The sequence below is a fragment of the Myiozetetes cayanensis genome, unplaced genomic scaffold (genome assembly GCF_022539395.1).
Source record: "Myiozetetes cayanensis isolate MyiCay16 unplaced genomic scaffold, myiCay2020 scf7, whole genome shotgun sequence".
In the NCBI taxonomy this organism is placed as follows: domain Eukaryota; kingdom Metazoa; phylum Chordata; class Aves; order Passeriformes; family Tyrannidae; genus Myiozetetes; species Myiozetetes cayanensis.
In genome coordinates, this window is record NW_026087964.1 from 29,168,222 (window position 1) to 29,187,772 (window position 19,551).

General features: G+C 36.3%; 1 protein-coding gene across 30 annotated transcripts in view; it reads left to right on the forward strand.

The window, feature by feature from the left end:
- Positions 1 to 19,551, forward strand: part of SORBS2 (sorbin and SH3 domain containing 2) — a 155,189-nt gene that overhangs the window by 20,875 nt on the left and 114,763 nt on the right. For all 30 annotated transcript variants that reach the window (XM_050337895.1, XM_050337900.1, XM_050337892.1 and 27 more), the window contains exon 2: positions 1,534 to 1,661. The gene's annotated coding sequence lies outside the window, so the exon portion shown is untranslated. The remainder of the gene's footprint in view (positions 1 to 1,533; positions 1,662 to 19,551) is intronic.

The following is a 19,551-nucleotide window of genomic DNA, read 5'->3' on the forward strand; positions in this document are numbered from 1 at the left end:
TCTTAAACTAGACAGTTGGAATGAAGCAGCAGTAATGATTAATTTAACAGGTTGTTATTTAGAGTTTGTGGGGTTTGTTGTTGCTGCCCTTAACTGCAATAACACTAAAAATAGCTGGGATCAAATGGAAAGGATGCTTTTGAGCTAACCCAGAAAGAATTTGTGCTATATTTTCACATTCAGCAGCTTTTTCATTATTGTTATAAATGTTTTATAGCTAACGATTTTTATGGGAGTCTTCAGGAAAAGAAGTGTGCTTTTTGTGTTTGTTTGTAACAATGAGCTTTGCTTTACTCTTTTAATAGTTTACTAAATAGCCTGTGTGTTCAGCATCCTGTTTCATGTGTCACTGTAACTTCTAAATATCTACTGTTCACAAATAGAACGGGAATTGAGGTGACCAGTAGTGTTTTAAAATGTTCTCAAATGAGTGTGCTTAAGTAGAATTGATTGAAAATTTAACAGATATTGAAATATTTGGTAATCTTGCCACACCAGCCTGTTTTAGGTTTTGAGCAGAGAGTAAATCTCATAATTTTTCCTTGAACAAAACTAATGAGATTTTCAGTGGCAATGCCTAATAGTGTGATGATGTATGAGATGTTTTTTTGATGAATCAAATGGAAGTTGTGCTTGTCAGAATTGCTGAGCTATCTAGAGGAAAGTTATATAGGGGGATTTCTTGGAAACTTCTTCCTCCAACAGAAGGAGCTGCAAAAAATTAAATAGCAGTGGTGATTTTCCATTGACTTATTTTATCTGTGTTGTCTTAAACTGCAAAGTAATTAGCTTTTATGTACCCATCAGGATGTTTTGGGTCATTTCCTAGAGTCGTTAATTTGTATTGATGCTTTCCGTTTTCTAGTACTTTTACATTTTGGGAGGGTAAGCTGATTGGTTAGCGATGTGACAGAGGAGGGCAGGGAGATATTTATCATGTAACTGAATAGCCCTGACAGAAAAAAATGGAGTGACAGGGACTTCAGGTCACTAAGCTTCCATTATAGCACCATTGCTGAAACTGAAAACTTAAAATGCAAACTAGAAACAAACTACTGGCTTCAGTTTTGGCAAACTGATTTGTCCTGTCCGTGAATGTTGGACTTAAATGCAAATAGAAGAACTTCTGTCTCAGATGAACCCTTGTGTAAACAAGGCAAAACATGTTCAGGTATAACCAGATCCAAAAGGTTGTTTTCACATTGGAAAATATCCATGGTGGTTCAGTTTCTGAACTAAAGGTAATAATCTTCAAGGTCCCTGATTGCCTTTTAACAGATTTATGTGGTTTTTTGTTCATCTATAGTCATTGTTTCCTGTGCTTTCTGTTTCTTTAAATGAAAATTTGGACAATGAACAAAGTTTTTTTGCTATGGATTTCCTGATTTTTTTTGGCCTCAGTTGGGAGGCTGCTTATTCTGTATTGCATTTTCATTTCGATAGTAGGCAAGCCCATTGCTGCTGAAAATAGCTCAAATGTTCTTAGAACAAAAACATCAGTCAGCAGCTCAGACTCTTTCTCTTCTTTTGCAGGCTTTTGCATGTGAATTAAATTAATTTCTCGAGAGAAACTTTCATAAAGGGCTAAATCAACAAGGTCTACATGTACAGAAATTTCTTACTTCTGCTGCATTTGAGACACAGCTAAACTCGTCTGTCTGGTAAGCCATACTTTTCTTAAGGATTTGTCTTTCTTCCTGCCCTCATGACTTGCATTCTTGAGTTTCTAATTAGTGTTTAGAGAAAACCAGCTTTTGTTTGCTGGTAGTTCTGCTGCATGCTCTGTATCAAGTACAAAGACTAATCTCTAAAGGCATTACTGTGCTTCTTTTTACAAACTTCAAAACAGTACTTTGGTATAAGTGGTGGTTTAATCGTTTATGTAGTACTTTGTTTTTGGTTTGCTGTAATGAAGGCATTAAATGTTTTAAAACATAAGTGGTGACAGTTCTGTCTTGAAATTATTTACCTGTTTGAATGTTCTGTATTTAATTAATTAACTTAAGAATTTGTATTGCAAAGTATATTCTGTGTCAAGTCAGAGTTTAAAAATAAGCTTTATCAGCAATTCATTCATGTCTCGTTGCTTGCTGGTTTCATCTTGTATAGATAAAATAGATTGATGTTATCTGATACAATGGTTTCTTTTTCTTGGTGATTGCCTATTTCATAGGACAGTAAGCATACTTTTCAATAGTCTTTAATTGATCATATAATTCTGTAACAGCTCTATTAAACATATTTATGGCTTACCACTTCTTTGGGTTTGATTGTACATCTTGAAACAATTTTTTTTCCTTTGATTATGAAATTTTAACTGAGTTTGACCCAAACAAAAGAAAGTTTTCTCCTCTACCTTCTATTTTTATTCTTTATTGCAATAAAAATTAAGAAAATCTTGGAAAAGCAAAAGATTTTTTTCTCTGTGCTGTAGCTTTTCTAAACAGTTGGCTAGCATTAGAGGGCAGCCTATATATACCTAGTCCATCTGATCACATGCTGCTATGCTTTGGTTTACCACAATTACTGTGTACTAACATACTGCATGCCCTGGTTTCTCATAGTTCATTTTGCAGGCTTCGCTATAGCTCTAATATCAGATTGTTTCAAAAAATATATCGAAAACCCTATTTAATGTTTAAAATTAGTTGAATATTTAATGTAAAATGAGTAGTTATACATTATATTTTCATAAGAAAAAAAAACCAAACAAAACAGATCAGCACTTTTACATAACAGCTGTTTGGAGGCTTTCCAATTCATTTAAGTTTTAGTAAGAAGCTTTCCAGTGTATTTTTGGATAAAAAGAGAAAAACTGAAATGTATTTATACATTTCATAAAGCATATCTTCTTGTTAAAAAATACAGAAACTTTTTTACAAAAGTCAGAAATTTTCTTTAACAGTTCTTCATAAAACATGAACCCAAGTCTGGTTCAGTTGTAAAGTTTGCAATAATATTTTATTCTGATATTTGAGAGTATCGGTATCTGCTACTGTAATATAGGTATCCACTTGGAACAGTGGGAATTTCAATACCAGGAATACTTTATTTCAAAAGAGATGGTTTCTATTCTTCTTCCCCTCTCATTTTTTATTGAAATTATATTCCTCTGGGTTTAAGATCATCCCTGTTCCTGTCTTACTGTCCCATATAAAGCTGCTTCCCTAGTCCTGTAGATCAGTCACCTTGTCCTTCCTAAGTTCTTTTGACTGCAGTTTAGAGAATACTTGTCTTACATTGATGAATTTGTCACCTGAGAATTACTTCACTAAAACCTGAAACTTCTGAAGGAACTTAAGTCACTTCAGAGCAATTTAGAAATCTATGATTCCTTAACATGTCCAAAAACATAACTGGAGGAGAAATTGCACATGATTAGCCTGCATAATAGACAAAAATATGTACCAAGTATTTTCAATTAAAAACAGTGCTTGAACTGTTTAAAGTAAGGGCCAATAATGGTCTGTTAATGAGCACTTTTTAATTCTTGTAACACTGCAGTTACTATATACCTGGCACTTAATTTTTGACTGAGTAACAGAGCTGCCTTACAGGAACTTGTATCTGGCATGCTAACACAACCCAAACTTTAGCTGAGTGAACTTGGCACAAAATTCAGCTAAAGGGAGGAATTCTCAGGAGAGAAGTGGAATTTCTTTCATTGAGTAAGTATACCTCTGCATTCATGGGGAACAAACGGTAACATTTTGTGCAGTTTTCTGCTTTTGACAGTGTGTCTTTGTTCACTTCCCAAAAGGGGTGTCAATTACATAGAAAAAAATAAACTTTTGTATTTGGATTTTTCATTTTACTTAATGATGTGGTCCCAAGGAACCTATTAAATCTGGGACTGCCTAACACTGTTGTTTTTAATTCTTTGTATGCGAAGAAAAAAGGCTCAATTAGAATAATTTTGGTTACATAAATGTGTTCCTCCTTACTATCTTTGTGAGCTCAAATAGAAGGGTAGGAGGCAAGTGTATCTATAAGCATTTTATGATGGAATTATTTCATTGAAATGTCTCAGAAAATATTTTATTCTTGCCAGTATAAGTGTTTTTGAAGCATTATATGCTATTACTGAACTGTTGTCTTAGGAAACAAAAGATTGTGATAGCTTAGATTTCCTGTCATAAGCTTTGTGCTTAGAAAGACCTTAAATTAATATGCAGTTTAGTCACAATGTGTCAGTGTTGCTTCCACTGTGTGGTCTTCAATTCACTTATTGATGACAATGTGGTTTTATAGTAGCTGTTCTATATGGGATATTGATCTTTGATCTGAGTGCATCAGCAGATAATAACAATATGTTGAAACTGCATGGGTGTTTAGTATGTGACAATGCTGGAGCACAAAAAGGTGTTTTGAAAACTGAAAAGCAAGACCTGCTGATAGAGGAAATCAATCTGAGTAAAAGGCCATCATGCAGTCACCTCTTTCTTGTGTTAACCTCAGACTGGGAATATACCAAATTGGAGATGCTTGAGAGTATGTGCATTCCTATGTGAGACCTATGAGTTGTGTCTGCACTGGACTTACTTGGCCATGTGACATTCTCAGATGGCAATAGATACCTTTGGAAAAGTTTGTAATGTGGTTCTGTATGTAACTAGCTGCGTTAGAGGGATGGAATTTTTATGGCCTCATGGTTATCTCCTCTCTGCAGTAGTGCAAGATGGCAATGCATCTTTGTTGGCTTTGAAGCTTAGGCTGTGCTTCACCTTTTGATATATCCAAATGAAATAGGAACTGGCAGCATTCCTAGGTTCTCACAGTAGCCTCTGCTCATCATCATTATTCTGTAGTTTGGGGAAAGAGAGTAAAATGAATTAGTTTATTAATACTCAAGTACAGCAATGAGCATCTTTTGTCAGAATTAATAATTTTAAATATAATTTCCAAGCTGTTGGTTGCTTAACCCTTCTAAAATACCCACTGTCTTTTAGATAAAAGCCACAGTCTTTTAGATAAACATCTTTCAGATTCTGCAGCTTCAAAATAATTTTCCATAAAAAAAAAAAAGGAAAAGTTCACATTCAAAAGCAAGTGTTTTTTGAATATGAAACAATGAATAGTTTAGTTTTCAATTTAGTCAGTTTTCAGGTTGGTTTGCATAAGGCATTACGAATTTATGTGTGTAAGACTGCATTTATCTCCATAATATTAGTGTCTTGAGAACTGGTGTGTTTCCTTAGTGGCTTTATGTCCCTAAATATTTAATGCTGTTTACAAGGCTGTGTTATCTTTACTGTTGGACATAACTTGGGCACCTAGGGTTGCTTCCACACTTGAGACTATAGTGACTTGTTCCCCAGAAAGGTTCCCTATAACAAAGTAATTTAATATAAATGCATTTAAAAAGGAACTATCCTGGTGCAAAGGAGACTCTTAACATCTTCATATCTTTCCTAGTCTCTGGAAAAACAACAAGTGACTAATGTAGTAGCAGCTCCACCCTTTGAAGCTGAAAGCCCAAACAACAAGTTCCTCTGTAGGAACAAGTAGACTCTCAGTTTTGAGAGTGCACTATGAGGCACCTGTATAGGATTCACTTACTTGTGTGATTCATCTTGATAGATCTAAGTGAGCTAAGAGGTGAGGTGCAGCTGGATGCAGCAGAGAACTGCATGTGTGACCCTGAATCTTTAACATGTCTCTGGACCTTCTGGAAAGCAGGGGTTTTCTTCTCCAAAGTCAAAGAAAATTGAAATAAGAACAGCAGAGAGAAACAGTTAATAGATCTAATAATGTGCTATTATCTTATTTGCTTCCTGGGAGGAAAGGGAGCAGAGGAGGTGAGAGTGGGAAGGTAAGCTATGTTGCTCATGTAAACGGAAAGTTGATCTGGAGAGCCAGTTCCTCTGTCTTGGTAACACTTAGTCTTTCAGTACAGTCAAATTCTGACCAGTGAAAGGAATTTTTCAAGAGTTTTCCTAGTCTTAAATATACAGAATTAACTAGTTAATCTTTCCCCAGTTTCAATTAGCCAAATAAAAGCACTTGGAACTTGCTCTCAGAGGTCCGTTAAATCTCCAAATGTGTAAAATCACCTTCTGGTTCCCACTTTCCCTCTGTATCCTGCACAGAGCTTTCCAGTGCTGAAAAGGGAAGCTGATTATTTTTTGAATGTTACAACTCATACCCAAAGTAACAGTTTAAAAGTGAGTGTAAAACTTACATAAGCCTTCATTAAAAACGAGGCTGTGCAATGTGTGTGCGCATTAAACAAAAAACTTAGATTCTGTGGCCGAAAGTCTGGGGACAGTCTAATTTACTGAAAGACACTGCTTTTTCCTGTGACAAAAACAGTGATTAAAAATGACCTCTGGAAGCAGAGTTAAGGTAGCATTGAAAGCTTTTGAAAAATCTTCCTTAAAGTATGTTCTGACTGTATCTGCAGGCAGGTTCTAGAAGTCTCCCTGTAATGCAAGAACTGAATGTTTAAAGCTGCATTACCATTTCATAGTGATACCTATTGGAGCAGCTAATAATACATTCATGCAAAGCATTTTACAGTAATGGCTTTGTGTACAATGAAAGAATCTTCATTACAACTGAGCAGATGTGCAGTTCAATCTACTGTTTGAACTGGAATTTAATTTTGACTTGACAGTGATGCTTCTGAAAAGCACTATTAACAACTGCCTCTTTTAAAAATAAACAAACAGAAGCCCTAATGAAATCCCAGAAGCTTAGAATTCAAAGGCTGAAAACATATAACTAGGCAAACATCTGAATTCCTAAAAAGCATATAGATATATTGCAAGTGGGCTGCACTGAATTGCTTTGAACTTGATGTCCTGTGAAGTTTGTATGTTCTAGGGCAGTGGTTGCTATACACTGGCCTCCCCACTCCATCTGATTTACCTCCTTTGTGTAAATAGGATAAACTTAATCCATTGACTTGGAAATAATTGTGTGGTTTCTTGCTTTGTAGCAGTTGACTGCATGGTGGTTTTCTAGCAAAACACTTAAGTGACAGGCGGCAGGTCAGCATGGTGTTGATCTGTCTTCCTGTGATCTAGGAAGTCTCATCCAAATTACTTATAGTGCCTAGATTTCTGTAGTGACATGTGCCAAGTGTCTGGTTGTAAAACCAAATGATTAGTCAAGAAAATTTGCATATGTCTAGATAGGCATTAAAATTCATATAAATAATAAAGAATATGTAGAACAGCGGAAATCAACTGAGCGCCAACTTTTAATCAGAATTTGAGCAAAACCATCTGGCTTACTTCAGATTGAAAATACTGTTATGAGACATAAGTAAGGAGCATGCTTTTTTAAAATTTTCAGATCTTTTTATTCTTTGTGTCCAGGCAAAATGAAAAGCAATAGTGTGACATCAGTGCTCTAATATTTGCTTTTAGCAATAATACGTGCTTGACCAAAATGTTTGTTTAGAGATGGAGAGCTGTTTCCAGTCAAAATCTGGGCTCCTTTAAGGAAGTCCTTTACAGGCCAGCAAGCACAACAGAGCAAGTTTGAAAAATCTTTGAGTCAGCTGGTTGAACTACTTACTACAGAAAGTTCATTCATTGAATTTACTAACTTGTCTGTCAGTTGTCTGAAACCAGAGTGGCCTGGACAAAGGTTGTTCATACTCTTAAAGCTTTAAAAATTCATGTATGTGTCTGAGCTAATTAAACTGTCAGAAACAACTGCTTCTATGCACTTGCAGAATAACTGAGTATTCAGTGTTACAAACTCTCTACCTGTCCTAATTCTCAGTACCAAGTTTGCTAGAACCATGCAAATCACTGTCCTGCTGTGGGCAAGTGGAAATAAAGAAATCAAGCTCAAAGTTCAATGTAAGATCATTCAGTTTAGACCATAGTAGCTGGCTTGGCCCTACAGATATAGCTGTGCTACTGACATGAACTGTGACATGTGAAATCTTAGGTTTTAAGTCAGTTCTTTGACAACTGTATCATTTTATGCTGTTATTGGCAAAGTGCCTTTCATGCTGGCATTGATAAAAGTCACTAGGGAATTACTAACCATAGATTACTGCATTTTAGTTATTAAATGTTTTGACTGTAAAGAATGTATGGGGAAGCAATCAGGGCAAAACCCCAGATAATAGCCTATGTAGTTGCTAGTTTCAATCTAATCCAGACAATTAATGAACACACATGGTTTAGGATAGCATAGCAATTTGGTCCTTGTGAAGTCAGTTAAACACTTTAGTCCATTTGACACAGGCACTTCTCTTCTGGCAAAGCAGAAGACCTCGTGGTGTTCCAGTCTGGTCTGGACTCTTCTGTGTCTGGAATAAACAAGAAATTTAAACTGCTCTGTCAGGGTCAGCTGAATGTATATTAATTGAAGCTAGGATGGTTTTGTTTTTGCACTTCATTCCAAATATTTTATGTGGCACAAATACAGGACTTTTTTTTTTCTCTAGGCAATCTATGAGGCATAATTGCATTTTAGAATTCAAATGCATATTTACAAGATACGTCTTGGTTTAATTGTGATGGGTGAAACTTCTCACTGGATTAGCACTCAACTGGAAGACGTGCAGGTACAGTCAGAGTATGAAGAATTAGGCTGATATGTCATACCTCAAAATTTGCAGTATAAAGACCTTCTTTTGAACCAGATGTCTTTGGGCTTTTGTAAATAGGCTTATTTCTGAACATAATGACCTGAATGAGAATTATCTGATTTCTGAATTAGAACATAGATTTAACTATGAATATGGATTTATGGGAAGAGAAAAAGACAACAAGCTGTAACAACAACGACGAAAGAAATCTTTTTCTCCATAAGAGTGGACTTATCTTGACACTTAATTCAGGCTGCTCATCAAATATCTTTCTAGAATAATTGCGCCTTGATGACTGTGATAGATATGAAACAGACAAATACTGGGATTTTTTGTTTTTCTTGTTTTCTAATGGACTTCAGAACTTGATGACCTTTGCTGAAAATAACTTAACTAGATAGAGCCATAAGAAGACACAACTATTTGAGGGCATGTGGTCAGGGCTCAGCTGTTTGGACGGTATTTATCATTCCACAGATATCATAGCTAAAAAAATAGAGGAAGCAGAAAATTGGCCACAAAAGTGCAATATAAAACTAAAAAAAATCTTCCCTAAATAGTTTTTTCTAACTAATGATGAACTTGAGGAATATTTTCACTATTAAAATATTGCTACTCAAATGCATATTGCATTTTCTCATCTATATTGCAAGTGCATATGGCAGCTTTGATACTTCATTCTTTGCCTGTGTTCATGCTGAGTGCCCGTGAGACTTCAAACTATGTATCTAGGTTCTCCAGTCTGGAGGAAAGTCAGTGCCCTAACTTTAGTGCTGACTTCGTCATATTCTTAAGGCATTACCATTATTGGTCAATGTTCAGTGACAGTTTTGGTCCTTGGGTTGTAAGTACATTTCTTTTTGCAGTTCAAATGCCAGTGAGGACATGTTTATTATTCTTTTAATCCTTTAAAAGGTTTCCTTCACTTTCATATTTGCTATGCCTGCCTACTAAGATTAAAGTGAAAAAGTTTTCTTGGAACCAAGAATAATATACTGTTCTAATCGAGGTTTTTACCAGAGATATTACTGCTAGCTGCTTTATTTAAATGTGCCAAACCACCATCAAACATTCTGCTCATTAATTGCCAGGATGCAATTTAGTTGCCTGAAAGGGTGGAGAACTTCATTAGCTTCATTAAGACCTTTGATACAGTCATCTGCTTTGCTCTGCTGATATTTTCTGCCTGTCAGATTGAAAGCTTCAGACTGGGTTTCCAGAGCTGTGCCTTGGAGAACACTGGGATGCTAGAAGCTGCCCTGCAGAGGTGAGGAAAGGCCAACCACTGGTGTGCCTCAGGATACAGCTGTATCCTCGAAGGGAACCTTGTAGCAATACCAATAGCAAGTCCTATAAATCCATCAGTAGGTGTACAGGGTAAAGTTTATTTTGTGTAAGGAAAACCTAATTGAAGGGAAGGAAGGAAGCAGGAAGTTGTCTCAATTTTTTTTAATGATGCAGATATTTTAGTGATTGTCAAATGGACATTTAACTCTATGTGAGCACAAGCATTAAGCCAGTTTCAATCTTGATTGAATTTACCTTCCTAAAGTGAGGCCATTTCAGCCTTATGGTAGACATGGTATCATATCTGAAGGAATTTGTTGGATGCCTCAGGGATACTTGGGTGAATAGGGATGCTGTTACAAAATAGACTTTGTCAGTGTAAGCTTTCAATTGCTTGGTTCTTGGAGGTGCAGCATTACTGTTTTTTGCCTGACCCTGTATTAGAAAATATTTATTTTTCAACACTATTCCCTTTCACATTGACAGATACTTAATGCTGCAAATGAAAGTAGTCCTTGTGAGGAATGTATTCTGTTTAGACAGCATACTTGAACTCAATCTCTACTGCTAACTTTGCATCTTAATTTCAAGTTACCTTTCAAATTTGATCTTTTTTTGAACTTAATATGTTTCCTGTTACTGTATTTTAGAGATTGGGAGTAGCTTTGGTGCAGCAGTGACACATTATAAGTCAATACCAATGTAAAATTTTTTATTGTTTTGGCTTCCTGCTGAGCTTTTGATACAGAATGTAGTGTTTGTAACAGACAGTTCTTTGGAAGTGACAGGTGGATTTTAGTGCTGAGTACAGGTAAGTAATGTAGTTTGTCTGTGTTCTTAATGTCAGAATTTATTTAAATACCTTAATTCACCTTTGTGACCATTTCTTAGTCTCTTCCATTTGCTGTTGCATAGCTGTAGGAATATTATTGAAGTTCGGTGTCTAGAGCAGTGTAAAGGTTACGTAGCTAAGAGCAGAATCTTTTTTACTGTTTGTTTAAAACTGAAAGTTGAAGAGCATTATATTAGAAAAAAATTAGAATAATCGGATAGGAGATGGTATAAGTTGAAATATTAAGACAAACTCTCTTTCCAGAATATTCGGTGCTAGATCACTGTGTAAAGAAACTTATGTGTTTAATCAGTTGTCATTTCTCAGCTTCCTCAGTGTGCCAGCTCTTTGGAATGATGAAATCCTGATCTAGACAGAAGTACTAGATTGACAGCTGATACCAAGGTCTCGGAAAAGCTTGTCTGACTAGTTTCTTGTTTTTAAGGGTACGATTAAGGACATTAGTCTAGAGGCACAGTGAACTGTTAGTCTTTGAACTGTCTTGCGTATGAAGACCATATGAATTACAGACCAAATAGCCCCCTATTTTCCAAATAATTTTTAAATCAATATAACACTTATCTAACTGAAAATATATATGCAAAACCAGATGTTACTTGTTGGTCTTAGTTGCAGCATTAGTTCTTATTCATCCCACATCAAGTGATCAATAGACATAACACAGGAGAAGCAGAAGTGACAGGGAAAGGAGATGCACCTTTCATGTGGTGAAGGCAGGATCTTGAACTAAGTTGAGCTAACTTTAGAACTGTGCACCTTGTCCTTGGTAGCCTTTGGAGGAAATGGGAAAAAAAATTACTGTTTTGTACTCAGCCTTTAGATGTAATATACCCTAGTAGTTTCAGATCAGTAGTCTTACCATAGAATATGCCATTGAGTATATATGAGTGTTTATTGTAAGAATCCTCAGAGATGTACAGTTTAACAGAATCTGCTTCCTGAGTAATAAAATTAGATTCCAGTAGCATTTTTATATAATTCATACTGTCAGCTTTTATAGCAGAAGATAAGAGTGGTATTAACAAATGATAACTCTAACCTACTTGGGCCATTCTCTGTGACTGCTTTAATGTGTGAAAGAACAATGTTGTCAAAGAGACAGGCAGGTTCTGATATTTGCCTGTCATTGCCTTTGATCTCTTTTGATAGTTTCCCATGTTCATCCCTGTCTATCTGTCCTCACTAAAAGTTATACTGAGTTACTTACCTTCATGCCACTGCATGGCCCACACACATCTTTTTTTTCCTTTACCTCTGAAAGAACAGATGACTTGAAGATTCAAAGAAATCACTGTTATGTGATATATGCTACCACGACTGTCATGCAGAAAATACCAGGTTTACCTAGGTCAAGCAACCATATGAAGTTCAAATATGTAATACAAAACCTCCTTGCATGTATTCAGTAGTATTTTTGTATATTTTACTGTCTGGACATCTTCAATCTGAGAGGCTTTCTCTACACTGTGAGGCAGGGTAGTGCATGAGGTGCTTCATAGCTGGCACATAGTGGTAGGACCTTGCCTTGTCTTAGCATTTGCACATGTCTGGATGACCTGGGTACCAGAGCATTGCATAGAGAATGTACCCCATGCTGTAACTTGAAATCCAGGCTCTTCACTTTCCTTGAGCTGTGGAATTCCTCTCACCTGAAGTTATTAATGACTTCCAGTTAGTCCCAGGTTGTTTGGTTTGGTTTTTTTTATCAAATTTCTAAAGCATTTTTCGTATGAGCGCAGGATTAGAGAGCTGGGGCTGCTCAACTTCCAATACCTAAAAAGGGACTACAAGGAGGCAGGAGATGGACTTTTCACAAGGCCATGTAGTGACAGGACAAAGGGGAATGGAATGAAGAAATTATTTCCTGTGAGCCACATGAACAGGTTGCCCAGAGAAGTTGCAGACTCTCCATCCCTGGAGGTGTGAGAGACCAGGCTGGATGGGGCTCTGAGAAACCTGGTCTAGTGGAAGATTCCCTGTCCATGTCAGGGGGTAGGAAGTAGATGATCTTTAAGATCCCTTCCAACCCAAACCAGTCTATGTTCTATGAAAAACAACCAAAAAAAGCCTGTTACAAGGCTATATTTTATTTTTCTCTTCTGTTAAAACTGTATTTAAATCTTCCCCTTTCCTCCATATTTTTTGCTTATGTTTCAAAAGTAATCATTCTTAATATTAAAAGTTTTGCTTTATCAGTAAAAGCTCATTTTGCTCAGGATAACTGCTTGTGCAGTACTCTGAATGCAGCTCATTTCAATGATAAGCTTATGACCTGATTTCATGAAAAGTTATGTTGTTACACTAGTTGGGAAAGTGATAACTCTAGCACTGGAATTGGAATGACTGGAAAGGCAGACACCTTTTCAGTAGTAGTTCTTCTGCCAAAATGAGTCCATTATTTAACTATATCTTTTTAATTCTACTTGGAGCATTTTTTCCCAAAGGACTGTATTTAAGGAAATATACAGTATGTTGGTTTCATATAGGGTGCATTTATTCCTTTGTTCTCTTCAGGTGGGATCTAGTTGGGTGCTGATGACCTCTACTGCTTAACCTAAGAAAGATAAAACTGCCAGTGCAACTCCAGTCTCTGTTTCAGCACAAGCAACAGGAAATCCGTCACAAGGTACAGGCGTACAGAAAGTCAGTAAAAGCACACGGAGGTGGAGAAATCTCCCAAATAAACCACATCTTCCCACACTATTGAACTGCCTTGTTTTTAATTCTGCAATTGTGAATGAAGAATGATCAAAGTGATTGTGTTTAATATGAAGTGTTGTTTTTAAGCTGCTCAGGTGAACTGTGAGTGAACTAATACAGAAGAAAACCTGGTTTAGGCTGTCATCTTACATCACTGCAGCTTAAAAATTAGTAGGAATGCGGTAAGCAACAGGACATTCATCACAGTAGGCAGCTTTCCCTGTCCCCTGAGCAGAAATAAGTATCCATTCATGCTTCTGTTAAGGCAACTGTATACTTCCCCATATACTAGGTTAGTTACAAGGCTGCTGTTTAGTCATAAATGTGTGCTTAGGCTGCTGTCTTAACAAAATTTTATCTGGGTTTTATAGCAAATCCTTAACTGATAACTACGCAAGTTTGCAGATGGCACAAAATTGGGAGGAGCTGTTGACTCTCTCGAAGGCAGGGAAGCCCTGTAGAGACACCTGGACAAATTGGAGGGCTGGGCAATCACCAACCATATGAAGTTCAACGAGGAAAGTGCTGGATTCTGCACCTGGAATGGGGCAACCACAGATATTCGTACAGACTGGGCGATGAGATGCTGGAAAGCAGTGCCACGGAAAGGGACCTGGGAGTCCTGGTCACTGGCAAGTTGAATCTAAGTCAGCAGTGCCCTGGCAGCCAGAAGGGCCAGTCTTTAGCTGTATAGTTTCTTGATATATAGCTCACTAATGCAGTGGTAGGTTAGCCATTATTTTATTTTTTAAAAAATCATCACCCTGCCTTCTACCACCCTAAAAAGCAGAATGGGTTAAATATGAACTTAAAACCACAGAGATAGCAGTACATTTCAAACCCCAAATTAAATTTTGCAATACCTGGAGAACAAACTGTAAATTACTGTTTTGATAATTTTGCAACTGGAGTTTTAAAAATCAAAAGTGTTCACAGAATATAAGATATTCATAGCTTATATGGACTTTTTGGAATCCCTTACACAAATTGGGCACATCTCAAATTTTCCTATACCATTTTCATTAAACATAGAAGTGTCTTCACACATCATCTTTAAAATAGTGTCAGATACTGATAATTAAAACTTCTGAGACTTGTACTGTGCCTGTGGAATTTGCTTATTGATATCAATTGTACTGTTTTCTGCTGCAGATTAAATGTTGGTTAGTTTAGAAACTTAGGATGCAATAAGTAGGAAAGCTGTTACATTCTGAAGTAGGTGAAAAATTTAACATGAGCAGTGACACAAAAAAATATGGACTTAAAACGTATTAATTATATGAAACATCTGAAAACTAGCAAATTAGAAGCAGTTTGAGAGTGTTGATTACGTTTAACCGTAATACAGTATAAAGATTGGATATTAGGATAAAATCTTCACAGAGAGGGTGGTCAGGCATTGGAACAAGCTGCCCAGGGAAATTTTAGAATCACCATCCCTGGAAGTGTTCAAAAAATATGTGGATGTGTCACTGTGGGTCTTGGTTTAGTGGTGAACACAGTGGTGCTGGGTTAACAGTTGGGCTCAATGATCTTAGAGGTCTTTTCCAATCTTAATGATTCTGCAATTCTGAGATAATGAAGGGGATTCCTCCAACGTTGTTCATGCTTGTTTCTTTAAGTTCTCCACAGGACAGTATCTGTGATGACCTGTATCCCATGAGGATCTCAGGTGCATCTAGCAAGAGCGAGTAGGTTAGGATTTCATTGTAGAATCAAGACATTAGTAGTTGTTGTGGAGGGCATTTTATTTAGGGAAAGCTAGCTTCAATTTTCATTTTTGTGAAGGAAAAAAGAAAAAACTCTATGGTGTAGACCCCTGTTTTATCCTTAGGGAGAAGACCTGTTTTTCACACTTACCCATCCAGCATTCTTGTCAGAAGTTTACTAGCAAAACCAGCAATGCAGTAGATTATTATTAAAAGCACCAAAAAAAGTCTGTCAAGGAAGATGCTGTCATTGTGAAATATTTTTTTACTGTCGGTTAGAAAGGTGCAGGTGTTCAGGGAGAACTAAGGCAAAGATTTCAAATTCTCCTACTGGAAATCATTTGACAGTACTTAAGTGATGTAGGAACTTGAAACCTATTGTATTAACCCTTCAAAGAAATGAAAACTCTTCAAGAATCAGATTATAATGCTAATATGCATTCATGCTTGGAGCAAATGCACAGTAGAGTTTCAAAAGCATTGGAGCCTGTAACTCAAACCATTGCAATGAGCAAAGATGCTCCTTGAAAAGGGACTAATAGTCCTGTGAAGTAACACTTTTTAAATGGTACACCTGAAATTCAGTATTAAAGCGAGACTCAAGTTGGACCCACTAAAGTTTAGGCTCTTCACTAATGTACCAGAATTGGGATTACATATGGAGTCAACAGCAGCTAAGTCGAAAAAGAAAATTGATCTGGGATAGGTTTAATCACTCCTTGAAAGTGCCTATATGGGTTGGTCAAGTAAAGGAGTTCCTAAGAAAATTATTCAACTTTAAGTAAGTGCAGTGAATCTAACCCTTAGTCTCTGTTGCCATCTCTTGTCACTTTGTGCACAAGTATTTATTTGTGTGCCATGAAGTCTCACTTCTGTCCCTCTTGGTACTACCTGAGAATTTCAGCTTTGCTTAAATTTGAAATATCTATCCAAAGCTTGGAAAGACATTTCAGTTATCCCCAAATCAGAAGGAAGGTTAGTTCCAGGTACAAAAGATATAGTATTTTGTTTTAATTACTTTTTAAATTTTTATTTTGAAGGTTTTGACTGCCTTGGCCTAAATGCTGATACTGCTGAAATGGCATTACTGCTGAAATGTGCTGTTTCTGCAATTGCTAGATGCATGCATTAAAATAAATTAGGATTCCTGCAGGTGTCTGATGAAACAATTTAGAATGTTTAATTTAAACTAGTTTTAAGCACTCACTCCTGCCAGTATTACTTTACATAAGTGATTTAGAATCTAATTTTCATTTTTGGGCTCAGCTTGAGTGAGGAATGTTTACCTCTCATGTTCTTCCTTGGTTGGCTGGAGAAATCTGTGTGAAATACACCCTCTTGGAAGAGGATTGAGTTCCCAAAAATAAAAGTTCTCCTGGGCAGCAAGAGAGTTCACAGAAGCATATGATACTTTTGTGTTGGCATGAGACCACTGTGGAGCATGTCTGAGGGGAAACTTTTTATCTGTGGAAACATGCAAACCCCTTCTGTGCTGGGGCCACCAGTTAGTGCCAAATAAGGTGGCAAATCTTTTTTTCTAATAGCTAGTAAATAAGCTATGTACCGACAAATCCATTCCATACTTCGAAAAATTGTCAATACTTTTGAGAGAGGGAGGTATCAGTAATTGTTCAAAAAGAAAAGTTCTGAATCTAAGTGTGAGGTGTAAAATAACAGCAAAGGAATGGCTGTGAAATAGTTTCATACCTGACAGAACACTTTACTCATTGGAATATATTTGATTTCAGGGTGCCAGAGCCACTTCCCTGGGAAGTGTTCAAAGCGGTATCTTAGCATTTCTTTTTACAGAAAAAGAGTTTTAGGCCTTGGACTTTCTTTCCCCACTTCTGTCTCCAACAAACAGTGCTGGCCATCCTAAATCCTGTGTGCCTGGCTTGGTTAAATGAACTTGTTCTTCCTAATGATAACCTCCCTACTCCTAAGGGAAAACAGATGAATTTTTACAAAGCTGTAACAAAGCTTTTAATTTAAAAAACAAACAAGCAAACAAAAATGTCATGGAATGTGATGGATTTAAAGAAAAAAAAAAGCACACACAAAAAAACCACACACACAAAAAAAACCACCAAAAAAACCCCACACCACAACAACAAAACAACAACAACAACAACAAACAAACAAAAACACAAACCCACCAAAAACCCCAAACAAACAAATAATTTTTTTTATGCAGTGGTAGAAATCTTTAAAAAGTAAACCTCCCCGATATCCTGATAGAACAGAATACTAAAAATTGCAAGTGAATGCTAAAATAAACATTCAAACTCCAACATTCCTTCCTTATTTAAAGATAAATTGGCAAAACAGCTGAAAATAACAAGCTAACTCTTCAGTTGTAAATGTGTACTCAAGTGTGGAATATGCTGAGAGTTTATGTATAAATACTTAGATTTCAAGTGGCTCTGGGGTGCTCAGTGGCTGGCTCTTGGTTATTGATTACAGTTTTTTGGTGACAGGGATGTATCTAATGCAGTTGTCTGGAAAGCAACACAGTTTGAATAACTAACTTTCCCTTTTTAGAATCTCTTTATAGAGAAAACATTTTTTTTTCCATGTTCACTTGTCTTTGAACAGAATTCATACTATGTTTGTTTTTAAATCAAACATTGTGCTAAAAAAAAAAGTTGATCTGCAGCACCGTCTCAGAAGCAGAGAAAATCGTTAGCTTTAATTAGGATCAAATATTTATTAAGCACTGGTAGATGAATTGAGTCTATTCAGTAATGGAGAAATTGTTTGTGGGTAATTTGCTGTAGTAGTAACACAAGGCACGCATGATTGAATAAATCTGCACGGAGATTTTTTTTTTTCCTTGTCAGTAGTTTTTCATCAAGAGCAGCAGTTTTATTTATGTAGTATATTTTTCTATCATTCTTAAATATTCAAATTTTCAAAATTTATTTTGAAACCTCTCTTGTTAAATTGATAGATTAAGGTGCCTAAAGGTATCTTATCTCCTCATACATCTTTAAGTATCATTTTTCACCTGTATTAAATACAAGTATAGGGAAATTGGTGAGATTATGAGAAATGGGATAACCTATAAAGAGTTTGCGTGCTGCATCTTTAGTGTCTGAGTGCATTATTCTGTGATAATGTAACAAACAAGAAGCATCTAAGAATCTAAGTAAGAAAATTAAATATGAATTATAGCCTAGGCTTTTTGTATTATAGCCTATTGGCCCTGTCAAGATAATTTTCTTTTTGATTTACTGGAAATTAGTCACTATTGAGAATAAAACTTGGTTCTATAACTTCAAGATGTGACCTTGAATGTTTACAGAAAACATTGTTCTGTTTTTACTGAGGGCTAGAACTATGGTTTACTCAGAATTGTCTCATTTTGAAGCTACAGTGGTTTATTGTGTCTTTATTGGGCACAATTAGATAAAATCAAGTGTAAATGTACAAGATGGTATGGGTAAGCTGAAGGGAGGAAATACTTCAGCCAGTAGTGGTCTGGACTTACTTACCAGCTGTATGACATTCTCTAGATGGATGATAAAGTTTTACCTGTGTTACAGGATTTCAGAAGGAAGAATTACAATCAATTTTTTGTCAAGTCCTAGTTCTAGAATAATATATCAAGATTCATTACAGTAAGCACTAATCATAGATAGGGCAATCTGACTTTTTTTTTTTTTAGAAAGAAATTTTAAAGTTAGGGCTGACCTTTTCCAAAAACCAAGAAGCACTGCTCAAAGGAAATTAATTTCTGTGCTTAGTCTCTAACCCCCAAAAATTATCTCTGCAAACTAATGAAGATAAAACTAAGCATTGTAGCCTGTGGCTCCTCCTTCAAAGTTTTAAATGTAAATGGAAGAATTGGAATTAGGTCAACCATTTTCTGGATATGTTTTTCTAATGGTGCTTAGTATACTACTGAAGCTATAGAAAGAAGTAATTTCTGTCTCTGTAAATTTGTCAAGCCGCGCTTGTAGCAAGTGTGGGTAGAGCCCTTCTCAAATCTTCGTTCGCAAAGCCTAGGCATGATGAAATTTGTCAAGGAGCAGTGGAAGGAGAAAGCTGTTTGAGAGTGGTCTCATGGCTTTGAGTGCTGCATGTTGATGGCGTTTCAGTCTCTTAGTCAGCTTTAAAAATTTAATGGAGTAGTTTCATCCCTGCTAGTAAAATGATGAGTTCAAAAATGAGGGAATCCACACATGAAAGACTCTGAAATGCTAGCTGAGATCTCTGGGTAACATCTTTGTTTGTCAACAGCCCACACTGATCAATGCTTCTGATCCCAGCAGTAGCCAACCCTGTTCAGCATTTAAGTAACAAGAGATGAGAATGCAATTTTCCATTTTTAATATGGGCATTGTATTGTAAGTGCCATCTTTGGCTGGACTAAAGACAGTGTGCACAAACCCTTAGATGCTTTCTCACTGGGTAAATGCTTTGTATGGTCTGTGACAGCAGCCTAA